This window comes from Cupressus sempervirens, chromosome 5, assembly GCF_028749045.1.
Source record: "Cupressus sempervirens isolate cs-2001-9-10 chromosome 5, ASM2874904v1, whole genome shotgun sequence".
In the NCBI taxonomy this organism is placed as follows: Eukaryota; Viridiplantae; Streptophyta; class Pinopsida; order Cupressales; family Cupressaceae; genus Cupressus; species Cupressus sempervirens.
The window spans coordinates 91,922,815-91,942,341 of NC_143122.1; positions in this window are offsets into that span (position 1 = coordinate 91,922,815).

Consider the following 19,527-nt stretch of genomic DNA (forward strand, 5'->3'; position numbering starts at 1 on the left):
CTAAATTCAATAAGATTATTAGTAGGATTCCAACTGCTGATAGACCCATTGCTGGTAATCTAAAAACCTTCTTCCTAAGTGCCATGCCCCCAAATGTCAACTATGATTTGAGAAGAGCATAGCCCATGGATTCAGCAAACACACAAAAGAAGGCAATATAATTTGAAGATGATTTGATTTCCATGGGAAAATGGAAGTGAGAACTTCAAACTAAGGGAAGTCCCAGTAATACCACATCATCTGATGAAATGATTCAAAAATTGTCAAATGAATTGATAGTAATGCAGAGATAATTACCTGGGTTTAATCAATCTTACTAATGAAACCATCAAAATCCACCAAGAAGGAATAATGATAGAAAATTCGAATAGCTTACAAGTTCACAACCCAGGTTGCAGATTGAGGTAGCACCAAAGAAAGGAAATATGTGCATGTTTCATTTAAAAATGGATCATGATGGCAAAAGCTGCTTGAAAACTGCTCGCATGATGCAGTTGTTATCCACCAATGAGTTGAATATTGCAACTCCTTGCTCTGAGTCAGACTCATACTCAAATGGTGACTCTAGACATTTATTTTTGGAATATGAGTCAGAATCTGAGCCAAAGGGCGAATGCTATGTGACTATAGATGGAACCTCATACACAGTGTTGGCTAGGGGTCAGAAGTCAAAAAATCAAGCTTCCAACCAAGCCACAAGAAATGATCATATCTCTTCCTCAAATAATGAACACACTGATCAAGGAGCATCTACATCTCAAATGGGTAAGGCTAAAATGCCTTTTGATTTCATTCAATTCTATGAAGAATCAAAGATTCAAATTTTCCCTATAGATTATTTGAAGTCTCATCCTTCTTAATTAAAAAGATTGGTAGATCGATGTAAAGGGAATGCTTTAGATTTGAATCACCATATAACTGTTGAAAAAGAAGATGAAACATTTACATCTGGCCTATTTAATCAAGAAAATTCTACTATTTTAGCAACTTTCCCTGGGCAAAAACTTGAATCATTTTATATCTCACTATATATCAATGGGTGTAAACTAAGAAATTGCATAATAGATTCAGGTGCATTAGATAATGTGATGCCTTTCTCTATAGCTAAAGCCCTGGGTCTCACTCTCACTAAAGTGCATGGAAGGTTTTATTCTATGGATGCTAAGCAAGTTCCTTTACTTGGGCAAATCAAAGATGCTCAAGTCACTCAGGCCTCTCATCTAGAAAAGAAATTACTATTGACCATCCTAGTCACAAATATTCCAGCAAGCTATGGTCTACTCTTAAGCAGAAGTTTTGTAGAGACTTAGGGGGGAAAATAAAAATTGATTGGTCTCAAGCACTTATACCTATTGGGAGTAAGAAAGACAAGTTGGAGCCTGAGGAAAAAGAAAAATTTACTATCTTAAAGTCAGATGACCCTAAAGCTCAAATCCTTTATCAAGAACTAGAGTTTGGCAATTACATGTTATTTACTAAAGACATTCTAAATGAGCAAGAAATAGAAGACTCAAAAATGAGAGCTCTAAGTGAAGAGAAAGAGTCATCATGAATATGGACTTTGGAATTCGATGGAAGTTGTTCTTCATGAGGATCTGGCATAGGCGTAGTGTTAATACCCCCTGAAGGAGAACCTGAACCCATGGCTTTCAAATTGGAGTTTGGAAATACAAATAACACTGCAGAGTATGAAGCCCTGCTACTAGGGATAGTAGCTGTGAAGGAAAAGGGAATAAAGATCCTAAAGGCTCAAGGTGATGTAAAGCTCATTGTAAGATATATTAAGGGACAATACTCCATGAAGAATCACAAGTTGAAGAATTAAAGAAATAGACTTTGGGATGAAATAGAAGGCCTTGATGCTTTTTCTATTGAATTAGTCCCAAGGGAGATGAATAATAAAGCATATTCATTGGTCATTTTTTCTTCCTTGTTGCTACCTCATCTAGAGTTCAAGGATAAGAAGTATCAAATTGAGATAGTATATCGAGCCTCTATTCCTGATAATGCAGAGTCCTAGCAAGTCTTTGAAGATGACAAGAGTTTGCAGCTATTGCTGGAAAATCACAAGTCCAGTTCTAAGCATGAACTCGAGGATGATAGTCATAAAAGTTTTGATGTCAAGAAGAAGAGGGGCCAAAATGATGAAGTTCAATTACAAGGTAATATCATTCCCTCATACTTTGTGGCTTTGGAAAAATTGTTTGATAGACATGATGCCTACATAGAGCAGAAAAGGGCAGAAAGGTCACCTACCACTGGAGAGTATGAGGGGGTGAATATTGGAAATACACATGATCCCAAAATGATCAATATTGGAAAGTGTTGTTCACCAGAAAAGAAGAAGCTACCCAAAAAAATTTCATAGAATATCAAGATGTATTCGCCTAAAGTTATGAAGACTTCAAAAGTTACAGCGGGGGTAAAATAAAACATTAGATTCCCCTGAAACTCAATGCAATCCCTTTCTAGTAGAAACAGAGGAATTACAATCCTAAGGTAGCAGATGCCATTTTTCAAGAGGTAGATAAGATGTTGAAAGCGAGAATCATCTACCCAATTCATCACTCCACTTGGATAGCTAACATAGTACCAGTCAGAAAGAAGAATGGAGAAATAAGGATCTGCATTGATTTCTGCAATTTAAACCAGGCATCTTTGAAAGATAATTTTGCTCTCCCCAATATGAATTACTTACTACAAACAGTGGTTGGAGCTAAAATTATGTCCATTCTTGATGGGTTTTCAAGCTACAATTGAGTTGAAGTAGAAGAGAAGGACTAACATAAGATGGTGTTTACCACCCCTTGGGGTACATTTGCATATCACAGAATGCCCTTCGGGCTCATCAATGCTGGTGCCACATTCCAAAGATGTATGAGAAAAATGTTTGTTGATTTGAAGGACCAAATTATAGTTATATATCTGGATGACCTCACTGTGTTTTCGAAGAAGAGGAAAGATCACATGGAAGACTTGAGGAAAGTTTTACAAAGATGTCGAGAACATGGAATCTCACTTAATCCAAAGAAGTCCATTTTCTGTGTGATAGAGGAAAAGCTCCTCATCCATATAGTATCTCAAGAAGGTATTAGAATTGATCCCAAATGGGTGCAGGCCATTCAAAGGTTAAGCTTGCCTTCAAATAAAATAGGAGTCAAATCATTCTTTAGGCAAGTGAATTTCCTTAGAAGGTTTGTGCCAGATTTTGCAAAAACCACTAAACACATAGTGGACATGATGAAGGGAAATTCAAATTTCAAATGGAATGAGGTGGGAAAGTAGGCCTTTCAAAATATAAAAATTTTTATTGCTAATGCTCCAATTTTATGCCATCCAAATTACAAGTGAGATTTCAATCTCTATTGTTACGCTTTTGAACATACTTTATCTACAATACTTATGCAAAAAAATGATGAAGGGGTACAAGCCCCAATAGCTTTCATGAGCATACCCTCAAAAAACCATGAATTTAAGTATTCATAGACTAAGAAGCACGCTTTTGCAATAGTCAAAGCACTAAAAAAAAATTGATTCTATATCTTGCATTCCCATTCTGTCATTTTTGTCCCAGATGTAGCAGTAAAAAGTTTGTTAACACAACAAGATGTAGGTTGCAATGTCAAAGGAGCATGGATAGCAAAATCACAAGAGTGTGATATAGAAATCAAACCTACCAAGCTGGTAAGAGGAAATGTCTTGTGCAAGGCAATTGTAGAAAACAAGATCCTTGAAGAATCAAAGGAATTGGGAGAAAAGCAACTGGTTTTAGCTGTGGGTCTCTATGATTCATGGTTTGAGAATATTTCTTATCTGCTAACATATGGAGAATGTCCAGAGGACTTAACTACAAAACAACGAAGAGATCTCAAGATGAAAGTGTAGACACCTAAAAACCTTTAGAAAATAAAGTATTTTTATTTTTTGAAAAAATCCTAATGACATCATCATTTATTAATTAATTAATTATTTAATTAATTTATTTATTTTTATGCCATTAAATCCCTTTATCTTAATTAAAAATATTTAATTAAGGAATCCCTCCTAAAAATGTTTAAATCTTATTTAAATATTATTTCCTTATTTATTAATTATTTAATTAATAAATTGACCAAAAAACCCAAAATAAATAAAAAAATTATTTTTTGCCCAAAACTTGGCCAATTTCTTTAAGACCACTAACCTCTTCCAAAATCTTCTAATCCTTCTTTAATTTTGATTAAAGGCTAATCCCATCATTTCCTACCCCTAATCCCAACTCAAAATATTTAATTAAGATTAAATATTAATCCTCATGTTTATTAAAAAAGTTTTAATAAATATCTCCTCAACCCAAACCCTTGAAATAAATAAAACTTTATTTATTTCCTAAAAATCTAATTTATCCTCATCCTAAGAAGTTCTAGACTCTTCTAGAAAGTCTTCATCCTCATCCTAGGAAATTCTAGACTATTTTAGAAAGTCTTTATCCTCATTCAAAGTCTAGACTCTTCTAGAAGATGTCTTTAAATCTAATCCTAATCCCCTCCTAACCTTGTCACATTCTCTAAACATGGGTTAAGACTTACTAACCCAAGTCAAAGTTAACAAATATCTCCTCCTTCACCCACCCTCATTAAATGCCATCCACTTGTCTATCCCTAAGCTAATCCTAAACCATCATAATCCATCCTCTAATCATTTGCACAATCCTAAGCAAGCTTAAAACCCTCCTAATCAAGCCCAAGTCGAAATTTCTCTCATCTCCCTCAAAATATCTCAATAAAACTTTATGAAGCCCACTAGGCCATAAATGACTCTTCCAAGCCCTTTTATTGCTCTTACAAGCCATTATGAGGGTCTTTATAAAGATTTTATCTCATTGAGCCTCCTTTGTTGACTCATCCTTCCCCTTTCCTCCATCCTCTCACCTTGTGACATGTGTCACTCCTTGATTGGCTGTAAGGAAGCACAATCCATGTGCTCTCCTCTCATGCAATCTAAGCCCTCCATGAGCTTTTTCCCATCCTTGCATCTTAGCCCTCAACCCCTCAAGCCTCTTGCCTATAAATTGGATCCTTCCCCTTTGCAAAATAACACAATCCATGAAGTAAAGTCATAATTCCATTTTAAGAAGCCATTTTACATCAAAACTATACACTCACACCCAAATTCCAACTCCATTTGAAGCCCTTTTTGAAGCATAAGCTTGAGCATACATCCTATCTATTTAGACAAAGCCACTCAACAAGAGAGCTTCTTATTGAGAGAGCCCATTAATGGCTCATATTCTTAATTGAGAGCTCATCTTAGTCTATCTTGAAGTTTATGAATTTTGTTTGGTTTGTAGAAGCTTTATTTAAATTTGGTTTCTATTAGCATACTAACATTGCTCATATACATTTTGGCACGCCCGGTGGGACTCCGCATGGGTCATCTTCATTAGCTTTTTTAGTCAAGTTTTGTATGTCATTTGCTAATTTTGGCTAATTTTTCTTGTTTTTGTGATTGGTAGGATTGTATAAATTGGTTTTGTAGGTCCACATGAGCATGAAAAAGACAAAGGAACTCATAATCTATCTCATAGTGTTTGCAGATTTTTCAAGCTTATAGGTGGACAAAGAACTTGGAATTCTTCTTCCTCTTCTTGTCTATATTCTTCTTATTCCATCTACTACTACTTCTTCTTCTTGTGGAAGATCTTGGCCACTTTTTTTTAAGGAAGCAAAATCATACACACTTATTTTTAGTGCTTAAAATGAACCCCCAAATCATACTTAAATCCATTAAAAACTAAAAATTTGCAACAAAAAAAAAAAGTCTTTTAACAAGTGAAACTAAACCAATCCAATCATTTGCATCCTTGCAACATCAAGGTTTTAGATGCATTCATGCAAAGTTAGGAACACTTCATTTTTTGAAATTTAAAAAGAACTTCAAGTTTCCATTTCAAAAGGTTCAAAATCAACACTAAGTGCACACTAAAATCTAAATCAAACTCAAAGCATCAATCAAGGATAAAATGAACCTCATTTGAAAATATTTTAAATTTTTTTTTAAAATCTCATGAAAACAAAGAGTCCTAAATGGTTGCCAAAAATTGTCCTAAAAGTTTTGTTATTTGTTCCAAACAAATGTCTTGTTGCAAAATCTTGAATGTTTCTTAAGTTTTTCATGCATCAAAACAATCTAGGAATATCATTTTTGGGCTTAAAATATGCAAACTAGAACACAAAATCTTGAATGAAAACCAAAGTCCAAAGAGTCATTTTCACTTTTGAGTCCAAAACAATCTTGAATGATCTAAGGTTAAAACAAAGCACTTCAAAGTTCTTAAAACAACACACAAAATCTCAATCTTGAATGCTCAAAGGAAAAAACTTGAATGTTTAATCACTTGTCTTTGAATGCATGTTGCTAAAATCACTCTTGAGTGCCATGGATTAAAATCAAATTTTTTTATTTTTTTTTTATGAATGCATGATTAAAACAACAAATCCAATCTTGAATGCCATAGATCAAATAATCATCTTTTGGGGCATAAAAAGAATCCACATTTTTGAAATCTTCTAAGTTATAAAAACTAATAAAGACTCTTTTAGTAAGTTTGTAGTTGGACTCACCCTCTTTAATCACCCATCAATTTAACCATTGGTTGCAATCTCAGCGCCATCTATGGGGATGGGTCTACCTAAGAGGGTGTTAAGTGCTCCACAAAGATCAAACTCCACTCACTTGGGTCTTTAGTGGTTTTTCTAAGTTATAAAATTTCTTGAATGCGCATTAATCTCGCTCACACTTCATTTGGGCATAAAAATTGGACAAATCTTGACGTGGAGGGCCTCCGGGCGCTCGCTTGGCAATAGAGTTTCACATATCTTTGTTTTGGGCTTAAAACAAACTCACACTCAATCTTGAATGCCTAACAATCAATGAAAATTGCATGGTTTGCACGCATTTTCAATGATGCTCACATTTCTTATGTTGACGACCTCTCGACTTTCATTATGCTGACGATGCTGTCAAATTGGAATGAACATTCTATGCCATAATCACAAGTGTCTTCAATCATAGCTTACAAAATCTAAATCATCAATTAGAATAAATGCGTGTCTTTTAAAGCCCAAGATCATGTATGTGGTCTTGTTTTACACTTTTTAGGAGGCCTACTTGGGGATTTCATCACCCCTTGGGACGATCTCAACTCCAGCGTTCCGACGGAGTATAAAATTCGGGAGGTGAATCCAAAGACACCTCTCTTAGAATCAAGATTTTGTCACTCAGGCTAAGCCTCAAGGAACTTTATACCCTTGAGAAGTGAAAGAGGAGAAGTGGGTTACCGCTCCTCTCGGTTGTGTGACATCTTTTTGGTTTCATCTACGAATTTGGGCCTCACATACCTTGCGTATATCGAGGACTCCCTAGCTATAAAAAATATCATCCTTGTAGAAAGCTTCCTAGGATGTTGGTGTATTTGACGTGCTTGCTCCAAAATTTTGTCTACTTGTTTGTTCATTTCTTTTGAATGAATGTTTGCCAACTTTGGTCAAAATCCCAAAAAAGCAGAAATCTCCTAGCTCAAGGCATACTTAGCGTAGTCACTGCCTCATCAAAAAATCATCCAAGCTCCCCCGCTGCAACCGAATCTATCTAGTTCCTTGCTTTAGAACAATCCCAAATCCAAAGTCCATCCAAATCATCCCCCCAGCTAGCTAGCAACCCAATCCAAAATCACACCCAAGCCTTTAGAGAGTTGTTTTCATTCTGCTAGAATTTGCTATCCAATCAATCCGACCAATCCACCAGCCTCACCAAGGTTATCCCTTTGATAGAGCTTTGTCTAGGGTAATCTAGCTTTGTCACTTGTTATCCCTCATCACCTTGAGCTAAAGTTTGGGATCCACAAGTGGTAAATCTCGTGTCATGCCCATAGGATCATTAGTCTATCCTTAAGTTGACACAATCTCCACCAATCCAGCACATAGGAAAGCAAAACTCTCACTTTTTGACAACATGCCCTTGAAATCTTCCATCCACAGGAAAGCCAAAAATCTCCAGCCAATCCTCCTTAGGTCTGTCATACAGCTTTGACTCTCCCTAGAAAATCCTTCATCAGCCAATCCAAAATCTGCGTTTAATCCAAATCCAACCATGAGCTTCCGTGTTCATCCATATGCAAGACCCCATCCCCATTTGACTCATCATCAAAACATGAAATCCCAAACCTATCATGATGTGTTCGGTTGTATTGTCCTTGCTCCCACAACCTCCTATTCCAATGATGATGAAAATCTTGTTGACTATGATGAGTATATTGAAAGCCTTAGAAACATTCCCCCTAGCATCCCCCAAAATCCACATATTCTTCCAAACTATCTAGTCATGCCATCTGATATCCCAGCTTCTCCTCCATCACCCAATCAAAAAGGCTTCCAATCTTCCACCCCCATCACACTAGCTATTCCTGTCAATCCACCTCCACCTCTGACACACGAGTCTCCAAGGAATCTCCTAGAGGAAATACAAGAAAAGCTGCCTCCAATAGTTGATAAGCCATGTCATCTAATCCAACCATGTGAAGTAGTCAGTGATGAAGCTTCCCCATCTATAGTATCACCTCCATCTCCCATAGCTACCATCCCCATACCATCCATCAAATTTCTTAAAATCCTTCCACTTCCCACAAGCGTCAAAATCCCACCACCCATCGAATCACTCCAAATCCCATCCACATCTCCTCCTCCAAGCATTATCCAAAACCCATATAATGAACCTCATGCATCCACTCCCATCCATTCCTATCAAGATCTTGTCCAAAAGCATGTTGAAATATTCTCTGACAGAATAGCAGATCCCGCCATCCCACTTATTCCCCTACATGATCCACTTTTACCATCCCCTCCATATCTAAATCCTACCATCTTACTTACTCCATCTCAAGATCCCTTTCCCTCAGCCCACCCAACTCAAGATCCCATCCTCCCATCTCCTCTGCTTCATGATCATACATCTCCCATAATCCATGATGATAGATCCATTGAAAAAGAACTAATTATCATATCCGAAGCTCCAACTCCTTCAGCTAGTAATGGACTCACATCTTGTGTTCCAAATAAAGAACATCATATTGAAAAAAGAAATGAAAATGTATTTCTATATGTTGGTATCCTCGCTATTCCTGCATGGTCCCAAGTCCTTCCATCTCCACCCCAAAGTTCCCATCCAGCTTATTCCACATCTATTTTGGGCCCTCATCCTACTCCTTATCTCTAACCCTCCATTTTGGGTCCATATATCCCTTATCTAAATCCCACACCCTTTCCATCCATTTTGGGTCCTTGCATACCTAATATGAATCCTTTATCCCCTCCATCTATTTTGGGACCTACACCTTCCCCGTTTCCATCTATTTTGGGTCCATATCCTTCCTTCCCTCCATTCATTTTGGAAAATTATATCCATCCATATCCTATGTTCCAATCTATCCTTCCATCCCCTCAAATCCACCAGCTAGATCATCAAAGGCACTCACCCTTGAATCCCTTACAACCTTTAAACCCTATCACTCCATCAATTATCCCTCCATCTCCTCCCTGCTCTTGTTCCCATCCCATGGCTAATAGAAGCATATTGGATGCCAAAATACAAAAGCATAAATCCAAAAATCCACAAAAATCCAAGTCTCAACATGTCCCTTCTAAAATACATGTTCAAAACAAGAAACATTTAATCCCAATCAAAGAAAAAGTCAAGAGGCCACTAAAGCCCAAGCTAAAAAAGTCAAAAATCATGTGGATACCCAAGATTCTCATAAAAGAAATGCATCTCAAAGAAAAATCTCAATTGGCATCCATTTATGCTACTCAAAAAGCCTCATCCATCCATCCTTCATCCAAATCTCAAGGTGTGTGCCAATGATGATCTTTCCATTTTCCTCATCCATTTACCCATAAGCCTTATGTCTTCGCATCCATTATCTGTCAAACTCCCACCCACCATTCCACTTGTTCAATCCAATCCTTTTTCATCCATCCTACCAACATCTATGAGCCAAAAATAGCTGAAGAAAGCCAAAATCATTCCAGCTAAGTCCAAAGTCAAAAAGTCAAAAAAAAAAAAAAAGTAAAGAAAAATAAAGCGTCCACTGGTGAAAACTTGGCAATTCAAGCGCCTTGGACAAGTACCATGATGAAAACTTGGCAAACAAGCATCATACGCAATCCATCCATCCCTAGCTTAGCCTATCATCCTCATGCTTTTGGTCACATCTTGCCATCCAGCTCCATCTTCCAATTTATCCACCTATCTTTCATCCTCCAGCTTTTATCTATCACTATCCACTGATATTCTGCAGCTTCAGCCAATCATCCCAGCTATCATCCATCTCCCTAGTGCCTTCCGCTTTTTCATCCTAGCTTGAATCCTATCAAATCCATCGTAAGACCTCCTTCCACATGTCATCTTCTGAATGGGGGCACTTTATTCCTTGGAGATCTTGTCTTGTCCATCCTCCCTTGTCATTATTATCCCGCTCTAGGCTATCCTCATGAAAATCCAATGTCATCCTCTCATTAGCCATTCACTCTAGCACCATCTATCCATTCAGCTACCACCAACCTTAGCATTGTCACCATCATCATCATTGGACGCATCTTTTCAAATCCATATCTTTCGTTATCACCTCATCCTTAGCTTTTGCCTCTTGCACCAACTTGAGCCATCCCGCTATCCTCTCATCCTGAGCTTTTTATCCATCTATATCATACCTATCATTGGTTCCTTAGCTTGTACCATATCTTGATTAGCCCACTTGTAAATATCTTGGTCTGTCAGCTTGTACATCCTCTTTAGCTTAGTACCATTATATCTATCCAACGTTCGTGTCAGTTCATCCTTGATCAGCATCTTGCACACATCGCACAACCCTTGGTTAGCTATCCCAATGCATCCTTTAGCTAGATCTCCTGTCACCAAAGTGTTATCCTTCTTAGTTCAGCTTGCCAGATGCATCACTCATCCAGATCCACCAGCTTAGGTGCTCTCCGATAGATCCTTGTAGGATATAGCTTTCCTCATGTCTGATCTTGGTCTGTTAGTACCTCGTCCTACCCATCTCATTGGCAAACGGTTCTCTTTTGGGTTTTCGCTTTCTTTTGATTTGGACTCTTCCCTGTTGGGTCTTGAAATATCTTTTCCAAGCAATCTCCTTGTTCCCTCCTCAAGGTTGCCACGATCTTCCATATCATGGTATACTACGAATGGGGCAATCAGAGCGTAGGGTCTTGATCATGTCTTTTGCTTGTTTTTTTTTCTGCTTGTGGGTTACCCAGTGTCGTTTCCACACTGCTTCCTCTGGGATTCATGTGTGATACTGGGGCAATCCTTGTGTGTTTGTTTTGAGTTAGTCTGTCACTCCTCTGGATAGTTGGTGAAAAGGCCTTGATGTTCTTGGTAACCTTGGCAATTAACCAACAATCCTATAGCAAATCTAGTGCTCAACTACATGGTGGTACTTCTCTTTAAAGTATCCCCCTGCTTAAAAAAGCTTCAATGGTTTCCCTTCATCTCCATTATCCCCCATCCATATCCAGCATCCGTCTCTCCTACCCCAGCTTATGCATCAGTATCTCTTTGAATCACTCCTCACCTTTAGCTTTAGGGATCCACAATCCTAGTCTTAGGGATCCACCTATCCAAATCAATCCACCAAGCCTCATCTTTTGAGATCCACAATCCTAGTCCTAGGGATCTCCGAAACCCATCTTTCGCCAATCTGACTCTTTAAAATCCTATTGCATCAGCTTTATAATCCCCTCATCCAGCTCCCTATCCTAGATTCCTTTTTATAGCGCTCCACTCCTTCATCCTCCACCTTCCCTAAAGTCTTAAGCTTGCTTCCTCTTGTGCATCTGATTCTAATTTATCATTCTCCCATAATGAGATTTTGAGCTAATTTAGCCCCTTCTCTTTTCCAATCTGAGTTTCCTTGCTCATTCGAGATTCTTGTACTTTTCAAGAAGCCATCGAGTCTCGCTTTCTCTCCCTGTCGCCTTCTTGAGGGGGCATCTCACAGTCCATCCTCTCCTCTTCTGCTCTAGCCTTGGGCATCTTATTTTCTTATTTTTGATGACATGCCACTTGCGGCATCACATCAAAGAGGGGCAAAATGTAGACACCTAAAAACTTTTAGAAAATAAAGTATTTTTATTTTCTGAAAAATTCCTAATGACATCATCATTTATTAATTAATTAATAATTTTATTTATTTATTTATTTTTATGCCATTAAATCCCTTTATCTTAATTAAAAATATTTAATTGAGGAATCCCTCCCAAAAATGTTTAAATCTTATTTAAACATTATTTCCTTATTTATTAATTATTTAATTAATAAATTGACTAAAAAACCCAAAATAAATTTAAAAAAAAAATTTTGCCCAAAACTTGGCCAATTTCCTTAAGACCACTAACCTCTTCCAAAATCTTCTAATCCTTCTTTAATTTTGATTAAAGGCTAATCTCATCATTTCCTACCCCTAATCCCAACTCAAAATATTTAATTAAGATTAAATATTAATCCTCATGTTTATTAAAAAAGTTTTAATAAATATCTCCTCAACCCAAACCCTGAAATAAATAAAACTTTATTTATTTGCTAAAAATCTAATTTACCCTCATCCTAAGAAGTTCTAGACTCTTCTAGAAAGTCTTCATCCTCATCCTAGGAAATTTTAGACTATTCTAGAAAGTCTTTATCCTCATTCAAAGTCTAAACTCTTCTAGAAGATGTCTTTAAACCTAATCCTAATCCCCTCCTAACCTTGTCACATTCTCTAAACATGGGTTAAGACTTACTAACCCAAGCCAAAGTTAACAAATATCTCCTCCTTCACCCACCCTCATTAAATGCCATCCACTTGCCTATCCCTAAGCTAATCCTAAACCATCCTAATCCATCCTCTAATCATTTGCACAATCCTAAGCAAGCTTAAAACCCTCCTAATCAAGCCCAAGTCAAAATTTCTCTCATCTCCCTCAAAATATCTCAACCATAAAACTTTATGAAGCCCACTAGGTCATAAATGACTCTTCCAAGCCCTTTTATTGCTCTTACAAGTCATTATGAGGGTCTTTATGAAAATTTTATCCCATTGAGCCTCCTTTGTTGACTCATCCTTCCCCTTTCCTCCATCCTCTCACCCTATGACATGTGTCACTCCTTGATTGGCTGTAAGGAAGCACAATCCATGTGCTCTCCTCTCATGTAATCTAAACCCTCCATGAGCTTTTTCCCATCCTTGCATCTTAGCCCTCAATCCCTCAAGCCTCTTGCCTATAAATTGGATCCTTCCCCTTTGCAAAATAACACAATCCATGAAGTAAAGTCATAATGCCATTTTAAGAAGCCATTTTACATCAAAACCATACACTCACACCCAAATTCCAACTCCATTTGAAGCCCTTTTTGAAGCATAAGCTTGAGCATACATCCTATCTATTTAGACAAAGCCACTCAACAAGAGAGCTTCTTATTGAGAGAGCCCATTAATGACTCATATTCTTAATTGAGAGCTCATCTTAGTCTATCTTGAAGTTTATGAATTTTGTTTAGTTTGTAGAAGCTTTATTTAAATTTGGTTTCTATTAGCGTACTAACATTGCTCATATACAGAAAGCTGCAAAATATGTAATCTGGGATAACAAATTGTTTTAAAAAGCTATAGATGGTACTTTCCTCAGATGTGTAGACAAACAATAGCAAGAGAAGTTGTTGAGGTCCTTTTATGATGAAGCGTGTGGTGGACATTTCTCATCTTCAGTTACAGCTTTCAAAATTTTAAGACAATGTTATTACTAGCCCAGGATGTTTAGAGATGCCTACTCTTGGGTATCGAAATGTGAACAATCAAAGATGTTGAAATCTAAGTGATTAAAATATTATAAAACTCTAACTCATGAACCTTTGTTTTCCATTACTTAGATAATGTTTAAACCGTATAAATTGTTGTTTTCAAATATTAGTTATAAAAGTTTTTTTACATAAATATTTGTATATTTAATTAAATTTAAAAAAAACAATTTAAAAATAATGATAGTTATTTTATTTTTATATTAGAAATATTAAATAATTATTTTTTAAATAGTTAATACAATTACAATTCTATTAAAAAAAATTTAAAAATAGATATTTTAGAAAAAAAACAAAAAATTAATAAAGAAAGAGGTCCCAAAACCATTTAAATAGGAAGTAAAGGTCCTACATCCTAAATATTAATCTCCAAAATAATGTTGTCTCACTTCATTTAAATATTTTTACCAATTTAAATTTAATTCATGTAATTAATAAGTATCTTAACAAAAAACTTAACAAAGTCATTTAAAAATTCTTAGTTCATATTTTTTTATTCAACTATTTCATTTTTTTAAAACTCAAAAATTAATTTTTCTACAAATAATATTCTAAACACTAATTCATCATTTTTTAAAAAATTATATTTAATATATAAAAACACTATTATAACATACTTCTATATTAATTTAATTATTTTAAACTTTATTTTAATCCTACATAATCATTTTATTTAAATAATTCTTTATCAAACTTTTATTATCTATATTCTATGGCAAATACAAGCCACTATATGTCACTTGTTATTATTGTACTTGTCGTAGGCTAGTACTATTGCATTTAATTTGAAGGATTAGTGAATTAATTTATAATCTATAGACCAATCATAATGAATTATTTTTTATTAATCAAACATTTCTAAAGTTTGTATATTAATTTATTAATATAATTTATTATTGAATCTAATTTTCTCAACAATGATTGGCTCATTTGATTTGGTCTTATAGGACCCCTTTTTTTGGATCCTCATACATTTTAAAATTATTTAGCAGGTTTGCTATGTGATGCGGCTTGAGAGAGGAAAGTTGAAAAGGTTTCTTCATGATGGTCACACTTCCATGTTTATCTATGAAATGAAGAATGGTCTTCAGAGGGCCAACATAGCAAATAACTAGGGTGCTTTTGATAAAGCTCTTAAGAAGCTGATTAATGAAATCAAAGAAACTAGAGGACCTTACTTTGATCAACTTGATTTCTTTGCTCATGTCTTGGAAAGAAAGAATGTTGTTTGGATGGAGGGGGATCAAGGTTGGATCTCCTAGATAGATGCTCTTAGTGATGTTCTTCATTGACTGTTGTTATCTCCTCTTTTTGTATATTTTCTCTTGATAATTGTGTCTTAAAGTTGGTTGTATACCTTAGTTGGTAGGCTATTTACTGTGAACTTGATGGGGTGAAGCTTCCCCCTCTTCCTTTTGTACTCCTTTTTTGATCAATCGATTTATAATTTTAAAAAAAAGTTTATATATTAATTTATTAATATAATTTATTATTGAATCTAATTTTCTCAAAAATGATTGGCTCATTTGATTTGGTCTTATAAGACCCCTTTTTTTTGGATGCTCTCCATATTGATTTATTTTCGGCTATATTTTAGGTTGTTATGTTTTATTAATATTTAATATTTCTATGTTTTTAATGAAGTTATTTATACATTTACATATAATTATTTTAATCTTTTACTATTAGAAATTACTTTTTTATTAACTTTTAATATATTTAAAAATTTCTTTAATAATTTATTATATTGCATTTACTTTTAACAATCAATAAATTAATTTATAAACTATTAACCAATTATAATGATTTTTCTTTTCATTAATCATAATATTTTAATATAAATTATACATAGTAAAAAATAAAAATATTTATTTTACAAAGTACACATTTATTAGTATTTAATATTTTATGTTTCTAATGAAGTGATTACTTCTACTTACTTTTATCTTTTACAATGAAAATTTATTTTCTTATTAACTCTTAATACATATGATATTAAATTTTTATTTTTTGTTATTTTTTATGAATAGTCCTTTTCAATTAATAAAATTTACTAAGATTACAATTCACAAAAAAGGGGGCCGGGGGATATAGGATCACCTCGCGAATGAGTTCAAATGGTCGAAGCCGGAATAAACAACATGGCCTCAGCCAGAAACTATAAACTATTCATAAAAAAAAAAACACTTTTAACAACCTCAGGTTGACAAGGCAGTACCAACAGAGGGAGGAGGATCATCTTTATCAGGAAATCCCCACACATCAGTGGGATTGTGAGGCGGACTGGGAACAGTCCAGCTGTCAGCAGCATCAACAGAATCTGGGGTAGTCGCAGTCTCCGCATCCTTCTTGTCTGGCCGCGGAGGAGAAATTGCCAAGGCCAGCCAAGAAAACTTGCCAGAGTGTGCCCATCCAAGGGGAGGAGTCGGAGACCAGCTAGAAGCCCACCCAGGGGGGGGGAGTTGGGGACCAGCTAGAACCACCACGTGGTGGAGAAGTGGAGCAGCGCCTCCAACCGCCATGACCACCTCTGGGAGAGTGGTGGCGGGGACCCTTAGAGCGTGGCGTGTGTGAATGGCGGCCAGAGGATTGGCGTTGGGAACGGTGACCGCGAGACGAGGAGGCATCGACCGAGGCATCTGGAGGCACTCTAGAAATGGTGCAAGGAGCATTGCCCTAATGATTTAACAATTCTTGTAAGTTGGCAACCTTCAGGGCAACTTTATTAGCTTGCACCTATATCTGCATAATGACATTATTACAAATGCATGCCTTAGTGTACATTGCAATGTTAACATCCAAAAAACTGTGAGTGAATAAAACTGCATTCCTATCTTTCCATAGAGAAAACAAAATTTCCATCTTGAAAGTATGCCAAATCTGGTAGAACTTTCGAGGAAATTTGGGGGAACCACCCAGCAGGATCACGTGTCATGAAAAAGGTTCAGGCCTGAAAGGCTTGAGAAAATCATGAATCCAGTGTCAATAATTCTGAGCACGCTTGCAAAACCAAAAAATATGCAAAAAGGACTCAGGTTGGCCACAGAAGGGGCATCTGGGATCAGGAACCCTAATGTGCTTGATCTGAGGCCCCAGGAGAAGACCTTGGAAGGCAAGGCACCAAGCAAAGTGTGCAATCTTAGGTTCTATAATGGCACTCCAAATGGTGTCGAACTATTTTCTCCATTGAGAAAGTGAAGAATGCAAATGCCACAGTTGATTAAGCGTTTCCACCATCAGAAGGTCGGGCGAAAGCCATCTGTATCCCATATTGGGCTTATAATTGGTAAATGGAGTGGCAGGAAACCACTTCCAGTCATACCACCAAGGACAAACAAACTGAATCCCCACTTTATGAAGTAAGTGCACAGGGATGGAAGACAACAGAAGGTCATAAGTCTGGCGATCGGCATGAACAAGGCAGTATTGAACTTGCATATCCTCCCATGACCTGAAATTCATGGTGACTCTTGAAAAAATGTCCTTGGTAGTGCAGATGCCACATTTAAAGAAACGCAGAGCACTGGCACCTTGAGTCTTGGCAAGAGGAGTACCATGGAAGGCAAATATGGGAGACCACCAAATATTCTGTTGATTTAAGGACAACCCATTGTGAAACTCATCACCAGCCCAACGAAGCCAAGGTTTAACAGCTTCCTAGGCTTTCTAGATACTCTTTATAACAAAAGAGCCCTGTATGACCACTGGTTCACGCATAGTGAGAAGGGTCTGAAAACCAATCCCCTTCCACGCCGGTCTGTTAGCGGGGAAGCCTAAAGAGATGCAATGCCTAACAAGAATTTTCTAGGCTTCATCTCTAGAAATAGCTCTAATAATCCACTTAGCATAGAGGGTAAGGCCCTACTTCCAAGTGGAAAGTAGGCTGAGACCCCTAGATTCCCTTGGGAGACAACAGAAATCCCAAGCAACTCTGTGAAAACCATGATGGTCAGAACCAGAGGCCCAAAAAAAATCTCTGAGCAAACATTCTATTTTGAGATAGGAAGCTTTGGAGGGAGCCCAACAAAAAGAATAATACACATGGGTGGCAGCGAAAATCTTAGAACAAATCTGAAATTTACTAGCAAGAGAAAGTGGCTTAGTGATCCAATAATCAAGCTTTTTGCTAGTCTTTGTAAGCACAACATTCCAAAGTTCCACAGGGGAAGCTTGGAAAGCAAAGGGAATGCCAAGAAAGAGGAAGATTTCTCCATGAGTAACCCATTTCCATTGGAATTGGTTGAGCCAAGGTGGAGTTGGCAAAAAAGACTGTCAGTAGCAAAGCGTTTTATGCCATTGAATGGCAGAGCCAGAGGCTTGACAAAAAGTGTCTAGACAATTTAAAGCATTTTTGATGTTTTCTTCATCTTCAAGAAGAGTAAGAAAAGAATCATCAGAAAAATGACCATTGACTAACTGGGAGGAAGAATCAGGCAAGGAAATGCTACGGACTAGTCCTAAAGACACAGAGTGAGCAAGTAAATAACCAAAACCTTCAGCAACAAGGACATAAAGCGCTGGAGCTATCGAACAACCTTGTCTGATGGAACGAAAAATGTCGAAAAGCTTCAGATTGCGAATTATTGATGGTGATGCAAGCATTAACGTCACTAAAGAACATCTCCACGGACTGAAGGAAATTGGGACCAAAACCTAGAGCCTGAAGCATAGCCAAAATGAAAGGCCATTCAATGCGATCATAGGCTTTAGCAAAATCTATCTTTAAAAAGATAGCCTGCTACTTGGACTTACGGGCCCATTCCATACCTTCCCATAGAGCAATGATGTTGTCAAGCATGTACCTGAATTTGATGAAGCCAGTTTGTTCAGGCCGCACAATTAGAGGAAGCCTATGACGGATTTTGAGAGAGAGCGCCTTAGCAATGATCTTATAAGACACATTCAGGAGGGTGATGGGCCTCTAGTTGCAGATGTCCTCAGGATCACCAGCTTTAGGTATGAATTTAATATTGCCTTTATTTATGATCGCTCCTAAGCTTTTAGAATGGTATGCTTCAAGATAGACTTTGTGCAGATCAGGACCAATTTGCTCCCAAAGATGTTTGTAAAATTCACAGGGAAATCCATCACACCCAGGGGATTTGTGATCTACCATGGAGCAAACTGCCTCTTTAAGGTCTTAGAGGGAAAGAAGTTGCTCATAGAAAGCGCGTTGCTCAACCACGAGGCGGTTTGGAGTAACAGTAATACACTTTCTGAGAGCCTCCTCCTGAGAAACCGAATGGCCCTACGAAGCAAAGACGTTCTGATAGTGAAGAACAAAAGCTTGCAAGATGTCAGGCAGACTGGAAAGAACATCAGTTCTCTATTTTATCTTTTTAATCCCAACATTGGTATGACGGGCTCAGAGAGCCTGGAAGAACTCCTTCGAGGCTTTGTCACCAACCTCCAACCAGTGGAGATGGGCTTTGATTTGAGCTCCTTGGGCAACATAGTTATCAACAATTTGCTTTTCATTGCGAAGCTTGGTAAGCTGAATTTGTAGATCCACATCAAAGGGGTTGAAGGTGAGAGCTTCAGAGGCTTTTTTGAGGGCAAGGGTGTTGGCGTCATAAGACCGTTTTTTGAAAATTGCCAGCTGACGCCCGTAGATGCGCAAAAATTGAGTCGTTCTGGTAA